Genomic DNA, 13,794 nt, shown 5'->3' on the forward strand with positions numbered 1-13,794 from the left:
ATGAGAAATAAATCACACAAAAAAGGAGTTACCCAGTCGCAGAGTTAGCATTCCTGAATGAAGTCACGGAGAGGGAAGCGGTTCAGAGCGGAGTACTTAAAGAACAGAGATAGAAATACGGCATATCAAGTGGCTGTAGGAGATGCTGCCATGCTGGTACTGACAGGGGAAAATATGGCTCTTTCTGCGAGACAGCAAGAGTGACAGACCAGACTTGCACTTCCAGTGAGGTCCCTGCCGCTCTGCCAGGAAGGGGTCAGGACGTGAAGCAGGGAGCCTCAGCAAGAGGATCTTGTCTTACGTCAGGTGGGAGGTGGCCTGCTTGCCCACTTCACTCTCCTAGTGATCCTCCTAGGTGGGTACTATGATTCCCTCCATTTTACAGGTGAGAAAACTGAGGCTCCAGAGGCTGAGGTTGCCCAAAGGGCACCAAGCTGGCATGTGCTGGCAGCCCAGCCTATGATCTCGTCATCATGCTGCCTCCTAACCAAGACGGTGGCCTCCAGGGGCAGGAAGAGACAGGGATTTCATGGTACTTGAGAGAGAGAATTGCCAGGATTTGGTGACTGGTGAGATGGTGCTGGTGAGGAAGGAGCTAAGGGTGACAGCTAGGTTCTGGTTGGGTAACCAGTGGACCAAGCCTCCTTAGCCTATGAGACAGAATATAGTCAGGATGGGGAGATGATTTGAGGAGAAAGGGGAGGTGATGAATTTGGTTTAGGTCAGTGATGGCGAATCTATGACACGCGTGTCAGAGGTGACACGCGAACTCATTTTTTTGGTTGATTTTTCTTTGTTAAATGGCATTTAAGTATATAAAATAAATATCAAAAATATAAATCTTTGTTTTACTATGGTTGTAAATATCAAAAAATTTCTGTATGTGACACGGCACCAGAGGTAAGTTAGGGTTTTTCAAAATGCTGACACGCCGAGCTCAAAAGGTTCACCATCACTGGTTTAGGCCATATTCATTCTGATACGCTGGTAGGATTACAGGAAATAACCATAATTCATCCATCCCCTTCGCAAATATTTATTCATTGCTTAATTTGAAAATGTTGTGTGCCCAGCACAATTTCCAGGCTAAAGCCCACTCCTGAGGAAGAGACCCTATTTGCCATGTTTACTTTCGATATCTTCTCTGGTATGACCTCATTCCTCCCTTCAACTTGTTTGCTCACATCGATCATCAGTTCTCAATCACAAATGACAGAGTCTGTGGCTAAAATGGCATTTCCACCACCCAAAGCCACAGATGTGTGATTGCCTGGTGTGGCAGGGTCCTTGCGTGCTAACTCAGATTCTCCACGTCACAGGAGAGCGGTCAAGAAAGATGTGGAAATTCTTGTCTTTTTGCTCATCTCTTCCTAAGTGCCTCCTCCCCAGCAGAAAAGCTCCAGGCAGGGAAAGTCAGGGAGCCACACCTTTCACACGGGAGGAGCTGTGGCTGACGGAGAAACCTGCAAACCCACTCACCTGGTTTCCACTTGTGCCAGCCGCTCAGGGCTATCACTTTGTGGTGAACCGCAGGTCAGCAAGCCGTGCATCTCACTTTACCTCTCTGAGCCTCAGTCTCCGATCTGTGAATGGGACTATGGTACCTGCTTTGCAGGGACAGTGTGGGAATTCCATAGGAAACTGTTGCAAAGTACTCGGCACATAGCTGGTCCTTCTGTCAATCATGTAGGGGTCTTGATTAGCAACCGCTTCCCATTTCAGAGATGCTTATAAATCCACTTGACCGTCTGTAAGTTCCTCTGGGTGTGCCCATAAGTGACTTTTTGTATTTTACATGGTATGATAAATCTCTATGACTATGGGTCAGGTTAATTTCCTGCAAAAGAGAGATGAATTAGATTCACATGGGTGTGATTTTTAATATAAATGTACAACATAGCTTGATTCCTCAATATTTTACATTCTATTGAAAGGACTATAAACTTCAATGAAAGTTTCTAAATATTACCCATATTTGCTAGACATGAACACACCTCATTGTATCTTCCTGTCATTGTCTGCCCACCGTTTTTGTTGTGTGCTTTTTGCACTGAATAATTTCACAGATGCCTGTGTGTGTGTGTGTGTGTGTGTGTGTGTGTGTGTGTGGTGTGTCTTTTAATGTCTTTGTATCAGGAAGTTCTGAGGGTTTCGTAATATTCCATTGCATTGATATTCATTTGTTAAAAAAGAACTCTTCAATGCTTAATATGTCAGTCTTTGCCTGTGATCTTTTCGGGATAAAGTAAGACCCTTTCTGTGATCATGTCTGTGTCCTGGACACTGGGTGGATCTCTTTTCCTAAGTGAGGGCTACGCTCTCATTTAGATTCTCCTGCTAAAGAATTAGAGTTTGGTTTTAGAACTCAGTCTGTTTTATCCCTTCTAGACCGTGTGGGTAGCCTTGTCCCATTTAAGAGGCAAAGGTAGGTCTTCCTTGTGTTCGGTCTTTCCTTTCTCATTCCTTCTGGTTCCTTTGGAGATGGTCTCGGGTGGAATTAGCAGCTGTGCTTGTTCTGAATCTTGATTGAAACCGAGACCTGAAAAGAAACCTCTATTTCCCATCCAGTTTTGCTTTGACATCTCATATAACCAGTGCCCCCCGGGACACCCCTCCGGCATTGTCGGGGTGTGGGAGAGGGATGGCTGGAGGCACTGGCACACCCAGGCTTTGCCATTACTCTGCCATGATTCCTGATTTTCCCAGGCTCTGATGTCCATCCAGGTTCATCTCTGATGCTATGAGATGCCCAGTGTCCTTCTGATACACTCTCTACTTTCTTATGATACTGATTCCTTCATTTAACACATCTGTATGGAGCACCAACTATTTGCCAAGCACTGTGCTAAGTGAAAAGTTGAATTGACTTCTCTTTCTGTCACAACCAAATGTCTTAACTAAGACACCCAGGTATTACTGTGCTTATTTTACAGGTATGAGTGAGGGGGACAAGGGGACACAGGTGAGCCTAAACTGAGGGCCCTTCGCCAGTAAGGGAAGAGCTAGGAAATATACCCTTGTCTGAGCTCTTCCCACTGCAAATCATTGCATCTCTGTGAATGGTCAGCAAGTTAGAACTCTCTGGTCTAGGTGTCCTCAGGAGTGAAATCAGGCCACCTCAGGAGTCCTGCACTCAGTGGAGGTGAAAGCAGACTGAGTGCCCTTTGTCTCCTGCTCTGTCTGAACCTCCAGGGCTGGGAAGTTACAATGGAAGGAGTGGTCCCTCTGCCTGGACCCCAAAGCAGCAGGAACTCCATCTAGGGGAACTACAAAGGGAATTTTCAAAATCTCATGTTTCCTGTAGAACTTAACAATTTAATACCTGGTACAATAAACATAATTATATATTACTTAGTACTCTCTCTTCCAGTATCTGGGGGAGATAGAAAGAGAGACAACAACAAACACAGAGACAGAAGCAGAGAGAGCGAACTTTCAAATATCATTTGATGCCTAAATGTCACAGGCTTAAAAAATTCATCAGAATTCTCATGCATTCTTTCCCATAGGGGACTACCCTTTAAACAATGACCTTTAAAAAAAAAAAAAAAAAAAACAACCAAGCAAACAACAGCCCTGATACTGAGACATGTTTTTTTTTTTTTTTCTTTCTAATTCTTCTTTTTTAAAAAAAAAAAAATCAGCCTGCACATCCTACTACTGACAGGATAGATTTTGTCAGCCCAAAGTGTCACTATTTGGGGCAGTCTATCTTGGAATCTAACAGATTCTTTTGGACCACATCTATCTGGTGTGATTCAGTCCCTGGCTTTTCCAAGAGGAGATGGTTTAAGTAATGATGATTTCCTGTGGTTGTAAAAATTCCATTTCACCTTCTAGCTGCCATGATTTATCTGAAGACTCAGGGCAGGAAGGTGGGGAGCACAGAGTAATCTGTAGGAAAGTATATCAATTACACTGCAGGTGCTACTTCCCTAAGATCTCAAAGAATGGTTCAAAGCCAGTGCTTCATAGTGGAAAGGGCATGGGTACTTGAAGTCGGTAGGAGTTCATGTCTTGGTGTTTTTACAAGCTCCCAGTGGGAGCTATAGGGCCAGACACAGCAGTCTTTCCAGATAACAGCAGGTGTTTTTGCAAGTCTTGATAAATACAAGACTTGGTAGTGTTGAACTACCAAGACTGCCAAGTCTTGAACGGCCTAGTTCTTACTAGGTAGTAAGAACTCTGCTTAAAATTGGAACTTTGCACAGGTAATCTGCTAGATTATCTCTCTGCCTGTCTGTCATACACCATCTTTGTAATTAATATGAAGCATGTTGATACATAGAAGTGACCTTCCCAGCTCAGACTGGTATGTAATCAGACAAGCCTGGGCTTAGTGTCAGCAGATCTGGGTGACAGAGAAGAAGGATCCAGGTGAGTTTTACACATAGACATGATTGTCTTAGTAAGGGATTCACTAATTGCCAGTGAGAAGGAATTAGAAGTTAATTATCGGAATTTTGCTCTGTGTAGTTTTATTACAAATATTCTATTCTCAGCTTTTTGCCTCTCGTCAAAAACTCAAATATAGCAGCCCTTTCTGGTATTAAGGAAAAAGTAAACTCTGTAAGTAGTTGTCCATACTTGCTGTCTCCAATTCCTTCCTTCCATTCTCTCTGGAATCCATTCTCTCTGGAATCCATTCTAATAACTCTTGTCAAGGTCCCCAATGGTAAAGCCTCCATTCTCATTCACCTTGAACTCTCAAAAGCATTTGGCTTAGTTACTCCTTCCTTCCAGAAACACGTTGTCTCCTTGGCTTCCGGGACACTATATTCTCCTGGTCTCTCGTGGACCTGCTCCCACCCACCATTTCTGCTTGGTGTTCTTTCTTGGTGTCTCCTCATCTTCTTGGTACTAAACAGTGGAGGATGCCAGGGCTGTCAAAGGACCTTGTTTCTTCTAGGCCTACATCCAGTCTTTGGTGATCTGATCCAATGCTATGGCTTTAACAATCATCTCTAGGCTACACCATAAAAAAATCACCATTTTGTAGATCAAAATAGTTGAATATTGGCATTTTCACATGACTTGGACGTAATGAGTGTTCAGTAAGTATTTGTCGAATAGATGACCTGTGGGTGTAGACATGTTATGACTCAAGACAGAATAGAATCTGAAGCCTAGAGAAAGGTCTGTGTGCGGTTCTGCTTACCCTGGTCTGGCTGGTCTGACATTACTGGCCTGATATACTGTTGGGTGCAGCACCTTCAACTCTATCCTCTTTGAGTTCACTCCTTTACCATAATCTTGCACTTCAGCACAACAGCAGACTGAAGAAGCAGAGTTTAAGGCAACTTGGGTTCAAGATCATAGACATGAATGAAGTTCATTCTGGGTCATCTACTTCCTCCTGCTAGATTATCTCTCTGGGTATCTGTCACTGGTGTGGGAGAGTGGGGCCAGATTGAGGCACCACTAGCCAGCAGCAGGTGTGGTCAAGAGTAAATAGATCGCCCTAACCAGTTTGGCTCAGTGGATAGAGCATCAGCCTGTGGACTGAAGGATCCCAGGTTCGATTCCGGTCAAGGGCATGTACCTTGGTTGCGGGCACATCCCCAGTAGGGGGTGTGCAGGAGGCAGCTGATTGATGTTTTTAATTCTCTATCCCTCCCCCTTCCTCTCTGTAAAAAACCAATAAAGTATATTTTTTTTTAAAAAAATAGTAAATAGATCACAGTCCTAGATTTCTTCATTGGCCACCAAGGCCAAGGAGTAAACCCAGCAGTGGCAGTGGGGTAGCCACTGGGGATGGAGTAGGAACCAAGGGAGGGATTTTGGAGGGGAGAATGAATCACTATGTCTCAGGCTCTAAAGCATGAATAGAGCCCCATAGATCAGGGGTCTCACACCCAGCTTGTTATTTACCAGCTGTGTGACTTGGGCAAGTCCCTTAACCTCTCTAAGCTGTTTCCTTCTCTGTAAATGGAGCTGGAAGCATGACAGGGCTGTGGTGAAGATTAATGAGATAGCATACACTTTGATATATACCCGTAGGTATTAATCTTATAGTTGTATTTTCTCCTCCCAACTACTCAGTGACGTAGGTATCATCATCCCATTTCAGAGACAAGAAAATAGAGACTCAGGAAGGTTAAGTCTTGCCTATAGCCACACAGCTGGAAAGATACACTGTTGGAATATTATCCCAGATCTTTCATCCCCCTACCACCCCCAGCTCATGCTGGCTCCACTTGGACCTGGTGGGAGCTGGGAGAGAGGAGGGGGCCGAGGAGCAGCCATCCACACCCACCTTTTTCTGCAGCAGCTCAGCTCCCTCTGTGCTGTTAGGTGGAAAGGCAGAGCAGTGCCCACAAAGGGTTTCCCTGCCCGACCTTGTTGCTAATTTTGGTTTCTGTGGCTTGGTCCTCCTTCTCAGTCACACCTACCTTGTGAAGCCCTCCTACCCCAACCACAAGCCAGGGAGACACCATTGAATGCCCCACTGGGTGGTTCTTTGCTGAGGTTTTCTATCTCTTTCCTTTCCAGTAGTTAATATCGCCTTTTCATCCCTCCCACCCGGGGCTTGGTGAACTTCGCTTTCTCTTAATGTGGACACGAGAAAGAGAAGAAACAGAGTGGGTGGGTGACTTCCACCCGGGTTACACAGCAAAAAGTTCTCTGTGGGCAGTCAACTCCTTGGTGGCCACCTTGAGCAAAAGATGACAGAAAGACCTGGTAAAGGTCTGATAAAGACCCCAACCCCATAATGTTCCATTCATCTTTGCTCCATGCATGTCAGAATCTCTCTCCGTGGCTGGGGAAAGGCCCACCTTTGGTTTCACAATAGAAGTTTGGATCTTTCTGGGTATCAGAACTGTCCTCCACATCCCTTCTCCTCTCCCTCACACTGCCCACAGCTGATGAGAACCCTCCACCACAGGGGAATTCCAGCCCCTGCCTCCTCTGCTCTGCTCACTCTGAACCATGGTGGGTGCTGTCATAAACTGATGTCCCACCTGCACCCTCACAGTCAGTATTATTCTCATTCTAGAGGTGAGAACACTAAGGCTCAGAGAGGTCTAGTGAGTTGTCTAAGGTCACAACCCTGGTAACTCTAAGGGCCCCAACCCCTTCTCTCTGGAATCCATTCTAATAACTCATGTCAAGATCCCCAGTGATAAAACCAACTGCAGCCTGCATCAGGGTGGGGCATCCATGCTTTCTCCCACTCTCCAGAGGAGTGGCTCCACAGCTGACATAAACCAAGTGCCGACACTGGGTCAGGTCATGGAAGTATGAACTTGAGCCTGGTCCTGACAGCCCCAGTGCCTATGGACAGCGCTACCTGCCTAGAAAGAAAGCATGGGTGCGAGAGTGCAGAAGGTCTGGGTTTGAATCCCTGCTCTGCCACTGTCTAGCCGGTGAGGTCTCTCTCTCTCTCTCCACGGGGTCCTCAGCCATGCAATGCGGGGGTTACCTTCTTCATGGTTGGGTTGTGTTGAGACCCGAGAAGCATCCAGAGATAAAGCTTAATATAGTCTGGCCCTGGGCACGGAGTAGGGGCTCAATCGACGGGAGTTCCTTTCTTTTCTAGGCTTCAGCAAAGTCTTGTTTTCCTGGCTATAAACCAAGAGAGTAGCAGAACCTATTGCATCTCGTGTCGTGAGGATTGAAGGAGCTCGTGCCAAGCCTGGCACAGGGTCAACACCCTTGATTTAGGTCAGCTGCGAAGCCACTTTCTTGGGAGAGTGGAAGAAGAGATGGCTGTCCCCACTCATGCAGACCATGGAAGGCCCTGGGGTTAGAGCTCAGAGCACATTTTGCTGCAGTTGAGCCAGGTCCTTTCTGGGTCCCAGACAGCTTGCTCTTTCCAGCCTTCTTGTTTTTTCACCTTTAAAAATGTGTAAGTTACAGTTGACATACAATAGTATTTTAGTTTCAGGTGTACAACCCCATGATCAGACATTTATGTAGCTTATGAAGTGATCACCCCGATAAATCTAGTACCCCTCTGACACCTTACACAGTTACTACAATATTATTGACTGTATTCCCTAAGCTGTACTTTACATCCCCACGGTTATCCTGTAACTACCAATTTGTACTTCTCAATCCCTTCACCTTTTCACCCATCCCCCCAACCCCTCTCCTATCCAGCAACCCTGTGAAAATGTTCTCTGTAGCTCTGAGTCTGTTTCTGTTCTGCTTGTTCGTTTCTTTTGTTTTTTAGATTCCACATATAAGTGAAATCAACTGACATTTGTCTTTGTCTGTCTGACTTATGTCACTTAGCCATAATACCCTCTAGGTCAGTGATGGCGAACCTATGACACGCGTGTCAGAGGTGACACGCGAACTGATTTTTTTGGTTGATTTTTCTTTGTTAAATGGCATTTAAATATATAAAATAAATATCAAAAATATAAGTCTTTGTTTTACTATGGTTGCAAATATCAAAAATTTTTTATATGTGACACGGCACCAGAGTTAAGTTAGGGTTTTTCAAAATGCTGACATGCCGAGCTCAAAAGGTTCGCCATCACTGCTCTAGGTCCATCCATGTTGTTGCAGATGGCAAGATTTTATTCTTTTTCTGTGGCTCAGTCACAATCCATTATATATATGCACCACTTCTTTATCCATTTATCTATTGATGGACACTTAGGCTGCTTCCATAAGTAATGGCTATTTTAAGTAATGCTGCAATGAACATATGGATGCATGTATCTTTTTTATTTAGTATTTTGGGTTTCTTTGGATAAATAACTAGAAGTGGAATTGAATTTCTGGATCCTTCTTTATCTCTTGTCATAGCCTTTGTATTAAAGTCTATTTTGTCTGGTATAAGTATTGCGTTTTTAAAAAAAAAAATCTTGTTCACTGGGGCTTTGGGAGATACTGGGTCCTATGGTTCCATCTCTGTTTTCCAGCCTTAATTTTTTTTAAATATATCTCTTTATTTATTTCAGAGAGGAAGGGGGAAGGAGAGAGAGATAGAAACATGAGTGATAAGAGAGAATCATTGATTGGCTGCCTCCTGCACTTCCCCTACTGGGGATTGAGCCCGCAACCCAGGCATGTGCCCTTGGCTGAAATCGAACCGGGGACCCTTCAGTCCACAGACCGATGCTCTATCCACTGAGCCAAGCCGGCCAGGGCCAGCCTTAATTTTAATCTTCTTCTTCCCTACCCGCCCTGGCTTCCCCCACCCCACCCACCTTCTCCCTAGCACACTGTCCATGGGTTTCCACTATGGGAAGGTCCTTCTGCCTAAACTCCTATCTGCTTCCTGTGGTTAATATTTGCCAGATCTTTTGAGGGGGCTCATCTGTCTGAGTCACTGTCCCCTCCCCAGCTTCCACTGACACAGCATTGGGCTTCTCTTGGTCTCCTTCCTGCCCCCATCCCCCACCTAGGTGATCTGATTCTTGCTCCATTCTAATCGCCTGACAACTGCCCCCCACCACCACCCCCTCAGAGCCTCAGAGAGAGGGCAGGGTTCCATTTCAAGCCCCCTCTTTCTCTTTCTCTGAGCACCTACACTGAGCCAAGACCCTGCCCTAAGCACTTTCCATGCATTATCTTACTGGACTCTTACAACATCACTGTGTGGTCATGGTTAGTTAGCAACTGTTTCCTTTCAGCGGCTCAGGGAGGTTGAGAAATTTGTTCCCAGTCAGATAACCTATGTCTGACTGACTCCAGTTCCCAGGCTTTTAAACACAGTCTTCCGTGTGTTATTTGGTCGGGAAGCAGAGGGAAGGACAGACAAGAGTCCTTACAGCTGTGAGAATTTGAATGCTCACTCATTCAACTTTTGGGGGAACATTTGGTTTGTGAGCACCCACTTTGAGCACAAAAGGTGCCCTGGGATTTCCCAGAGACCAAGAGGGCCACTGCATGTGGGAGGGAGGAAGTGTGACTCTGCAGGGCCTAAGGGGTTCTCAGAACCCAGGGCTCAGTGCCTGGAGTCGGGTGGCTTGGGGAGGGCTTCCCAGTGTTAGGGGGAAAAATAGAATAATGGGGACTGGCTATGGTTATGGGAAATATTAATCATGCTGTTAACCATGATTGCCTTGTGTTGGTTAAAGAAAGGACCTTCTAACCTGGCCGGGGTTTGCACGTCCCCGGGACCTGGGAGTCTAGTTGGACCTGGTAGTCCAACTTGTAGTGTGGTCCAGTCTTATTCAAGAATTGTCTAATATCATGGGAAGATTAACAACCTCATCGCCCAAACAATGGAGTCCCACCCCAGCCTGCATTGCCTACTTCCCCATGCCTGTAATCCCTACTTCCCCTTGAAATCTTTGTCCTGGCAGCTGGCTTATGGGGTCTACAGAGCAGATGTTTGTGGATGACCTGCTGCTCTCCCATACTGCCGGCAGTATTGGAATAAATGCTCATATGTGATTCAACCCTGTCCCTGCTTAATTGGCTCAAGTAGTGACAGGCAGCCTGGACCCATTGGTTGTCCGGTTTCACCAGCTCCCCCCGAGGTCTGGGCTGGACCCTTTGACAACAGCACATGGGTTCAGAGAGGGCCCCCCGAAAGGGGACGAGGGGCCCATCAAGGGTGAGGAGCACCAGAATCACCCAGGTAAAGGCTTAAGGGACCATAATCATCTGGGTATGGGTTGGGTTGTTAATGAATGCAGAGATTACTAAAACTCAGTTGGTCAGGGTGGGGCCCAAGCTCCCAGGTATGTGCTGGCCTAATAACCAGGATGGGGACATTGAAGCGTTTAATGTGCCAGTGAAGTACTTTTCTTACTCCCACTGTCTAAGGCAGCCGTGGGCAAACTACGGCCCGTTTGAAATGAATAAAACTAAAAAAAAAAAAAAAAAAGACCGTACCCTTTTATCTAATGATGTTTACTTTGAATTTATATTAGTTCACACAAACACTCCATCCATGCTTTTGTTCCGGCCCTCCGGTCCAGTTTAAGAACCCATTGTGGCCCTCGAGTCAAAAAGTTTGCCCACCCCTGGTCTAAGAGATGGAGAACTTGAGTGACTTGGCAACTCATTTAACCCTTTGCTGCACTGACTCTAAGAGAGAGTAGTCAGATTGCCTTCTCTTTCAAGGACTAAGAATAGAATGGGTAAAAAGTGTCAATCCACAGACTAGTCAAGTTTGCTCAGATGTGGTTAGCAGCACACACACACTTCTCTATGGTTGAGACCAAATGCCTGAATTCTCTAAATATGAACCATCTCCAGGTGTCGGGCTCGCTTATTTTTGTTTTTTGGAGTTGTTGTTGTTTTGGGGTTTGTTTTCAGTGAGAATGAGCTGGCTCAGATATAGCCTGCCTGCATGGTTCTTGCTGTCACCAGGAATCCTCAGCAAAGTGACAGCATGCACTTGCTGGTGACTCTGCAAAAGAGCCAGGCTGTGTGGCCTCAGGCTTGTCATCCATCCCCTGCCCGGCCTGGGTGAGCTGGGTGCTGAGAGCATGCAGGAGAATGAGAGGAAACGCCAGGTGTTTGATGAGGCCTTTGCAACACTTATGGTTGAAAAACAAGCAATAAACAACAAGCAAAAACACAGAGAAGGGGGACTTACTTGACCAGATACCATGACTTGTTCGGAGTTCTGCATGAGACAATAGAAAAGGTGACCAATGGAAAAGGTGACCAATGGAAAGAAACAAGAAAGTCCAGGAACAGAACCACATATGGATGAAGCCGGGGTATGTAATTATCTGTCATGTCAATGGGGAGATGAGACTTCAAAAATTAGGCCTGTGAAAATGGCAATCCATAGGGCAGAAAAGATTTCATTGGATCCTTACATTACACCATATAACTCCAGATGGTGGTGAAAGATTAAAAATAAGTTTTAAAAAATTTAATAGAAAATCTTAATAGAAATATTTAATAAGACACAAAAACATTGCCTATAAAAGACTGATAAAAAATTTTTCTATATTAAATTTATGAGTTTGCTTTCTTAAAAAAACAACTTGAAAATAAGCTATGAATTGGAGAATATATTACATACACATACTAACAAAGGATTAGTATAAGAATGTGTCAAGAGCTTCTTCTGTGGGAGACTATAGTCTTTTTCTTAAAATATTTTTATATTGATTTCAGAGAGAAAGAGAAGAGAGTGATAGAAACATCAATGATGAGAGAGAATCATCGATCGGCTGCCTCCTGCACACCCCCTACTGGGGATCGAGCCTGCAACCCGCAGGCATATGCCCTGACTGGGAATTGAACTGGTGACCTCTTGGTTCCTGGGTCGATGCTCAACCACTGAGCCACACCGGCCAGGCCTATAGTCTTATTTAAAATGATTCAGAATACATTTCTCTAAATCATTGGCTTTGGGCATGGCCATATAACTTTCTTGAGCCAATAGAATGTGAGCAGATATGACATGTGCCCGGCAGAAGTTTTAAAAGCACTGCCAATCCTCTTACTCCTGGACCCTCGGCCTGAAGAATGACATGTCTCCTAAGTGAGAGCCATTCTGTTAGTCTGGGCCCGGGAGGGGAAGACATGGAGCCAGGACTTGACCCACAGCTTGAGGCAGAAATGCAGTTGACCTGCAGACTTGAGAGCAAAAAAGAAATGTTTCTTTCATGCGCCACTGATATTTTGGATTTGCTTGTTATTGCAGCAAGAGCTGACCAATATGGAAACTAGGACCTTGAAGTGGGGTGCTGTGCTAACCAACGAATAAAATGTGTGGTTTGGCTTTGGAGCTAAGTGGCAGACAGCAAGGAAGCTATCACAGGGGCTGGGAAAAATGGCAGCCTGTGCTACACAGTCATGAAACAATTGGTAAACAGTCATGTGATCATTGAGAAGGCAGAAAATATACCTACTGAACTTATGGCTTTGGGAGAAGTAGTTTTGAAACAGAATATTGTTAGTGTAAGTTAGTTGTTACTATTTCATAAGAGACAAAAAAGTGATGACAGGTAAAAACTGGTTCCTTTGCAAGCATAGAAACTGGAAGGGAACATAGAAAGTCTAGAAATCCTGGGGTTTACTGTATTGAAAGGAACAATCATCTCTCATTTTCAACCTCTATGGGCTCTAAAATAGTCTTAAAATAGGGCATAGCTTTAGGGGCAAAGCTCAAAACAAGGCATGGCTATGAACACTCAGCCTTAAGGTCAAGACAAAATCAAGGGCATGGCCATCACTCCCTTTGTTAAGATCTCCAAGGAGATTAAGACAGTCCCGGGAATCCTGTTCATTGAACAAAATGACTCATGGGAAGGAAACTGGATGTCATAAAGCCTAGCAGTGCGCAAGTACTTGAAATTATGTGGAGAGAGAGGAGGGCAGGAGCCATGTCTCAAAGCCAACTGTGAGTTTAGCTACTGACACTTCAAAAAAGTTTTTGAGAGAGTGTATTGCCCAAAGTGCTCCAGTCTAGATTAAATAAGGCTGACTTTTCAGAACATAAAATGATCTTGAGCCTCAACAGCTACAGGCAGGAAGCAGGCTGATGATGTTGATAAAAAAACAAAAATACACAGAAGAAAAATGGCAAAAAACAGGAACAGATATTTCAGAGAAGAGGAGGCCCCTGTGGCTGGTAGACCAGTGAAGAAATACTTAGCCTCATTACTGGTCAGGGAAAGCCAAATCCAGATGAGGAAGATATCTTAATTCAAAATGATTTGGTTAGAAAAAAAGGAAACTTGGACAATACCAAGTGTTGGAGGGACTGTGGTCGACAGGTCTTGTAGGCATTGCTGGTATTTTTATGTAGCTACTTTGGAAAATAAATGGAACTATCTCGTAACAGTGAATTTCTTAAACCAGCAATTTCACAGGTTTCTATACACCTAATAGAAGTCTTGCTTATACAGAAGTGGTCATAGC

At 44.8% G+C, this 13,794-nt stretch overlaps 1 long non-coding RNA gene across 1 annotated transcript in view; it reads right to left on the reverse strand.

The window, feature by feature from the left end:
- Positions 1–970: 970 nt before the first annotated feature.
- LOC138994429 (uncharacterized) overlaps positions 971–13,794 on the reverse strand; it is a 34,760-nt gene continuing 21,936 nt past the window's right edge. Inside the window, exon 3 of the long non-coding RNA XR_011468431.1 lies at positions 971–1,837. This is a non-coding gene — a long non-coding RNA (uncharacterized lncRNA). The remainder of the gene's footprint in view (positions 1,838–13,794) is intronic.

The sequence above is a fragment of the Myotis yumanensis genome, unplaced genomic scaffold, assembly GCF_028538775.1.
Source record: "Myotis yumanensis isolate MYYU_CA2020_CCGP unplaced genomic scaffold, mMyoYum1.0.hap1 SCAF_16, whole genome shotgun sequence".
NCBI classification, from domain to species: Eukaryota; Metazoa; Chordata; class Mammalia; order Chiroptera; family Vespertilionidae; genus Myotis; species Myotis yumanensis.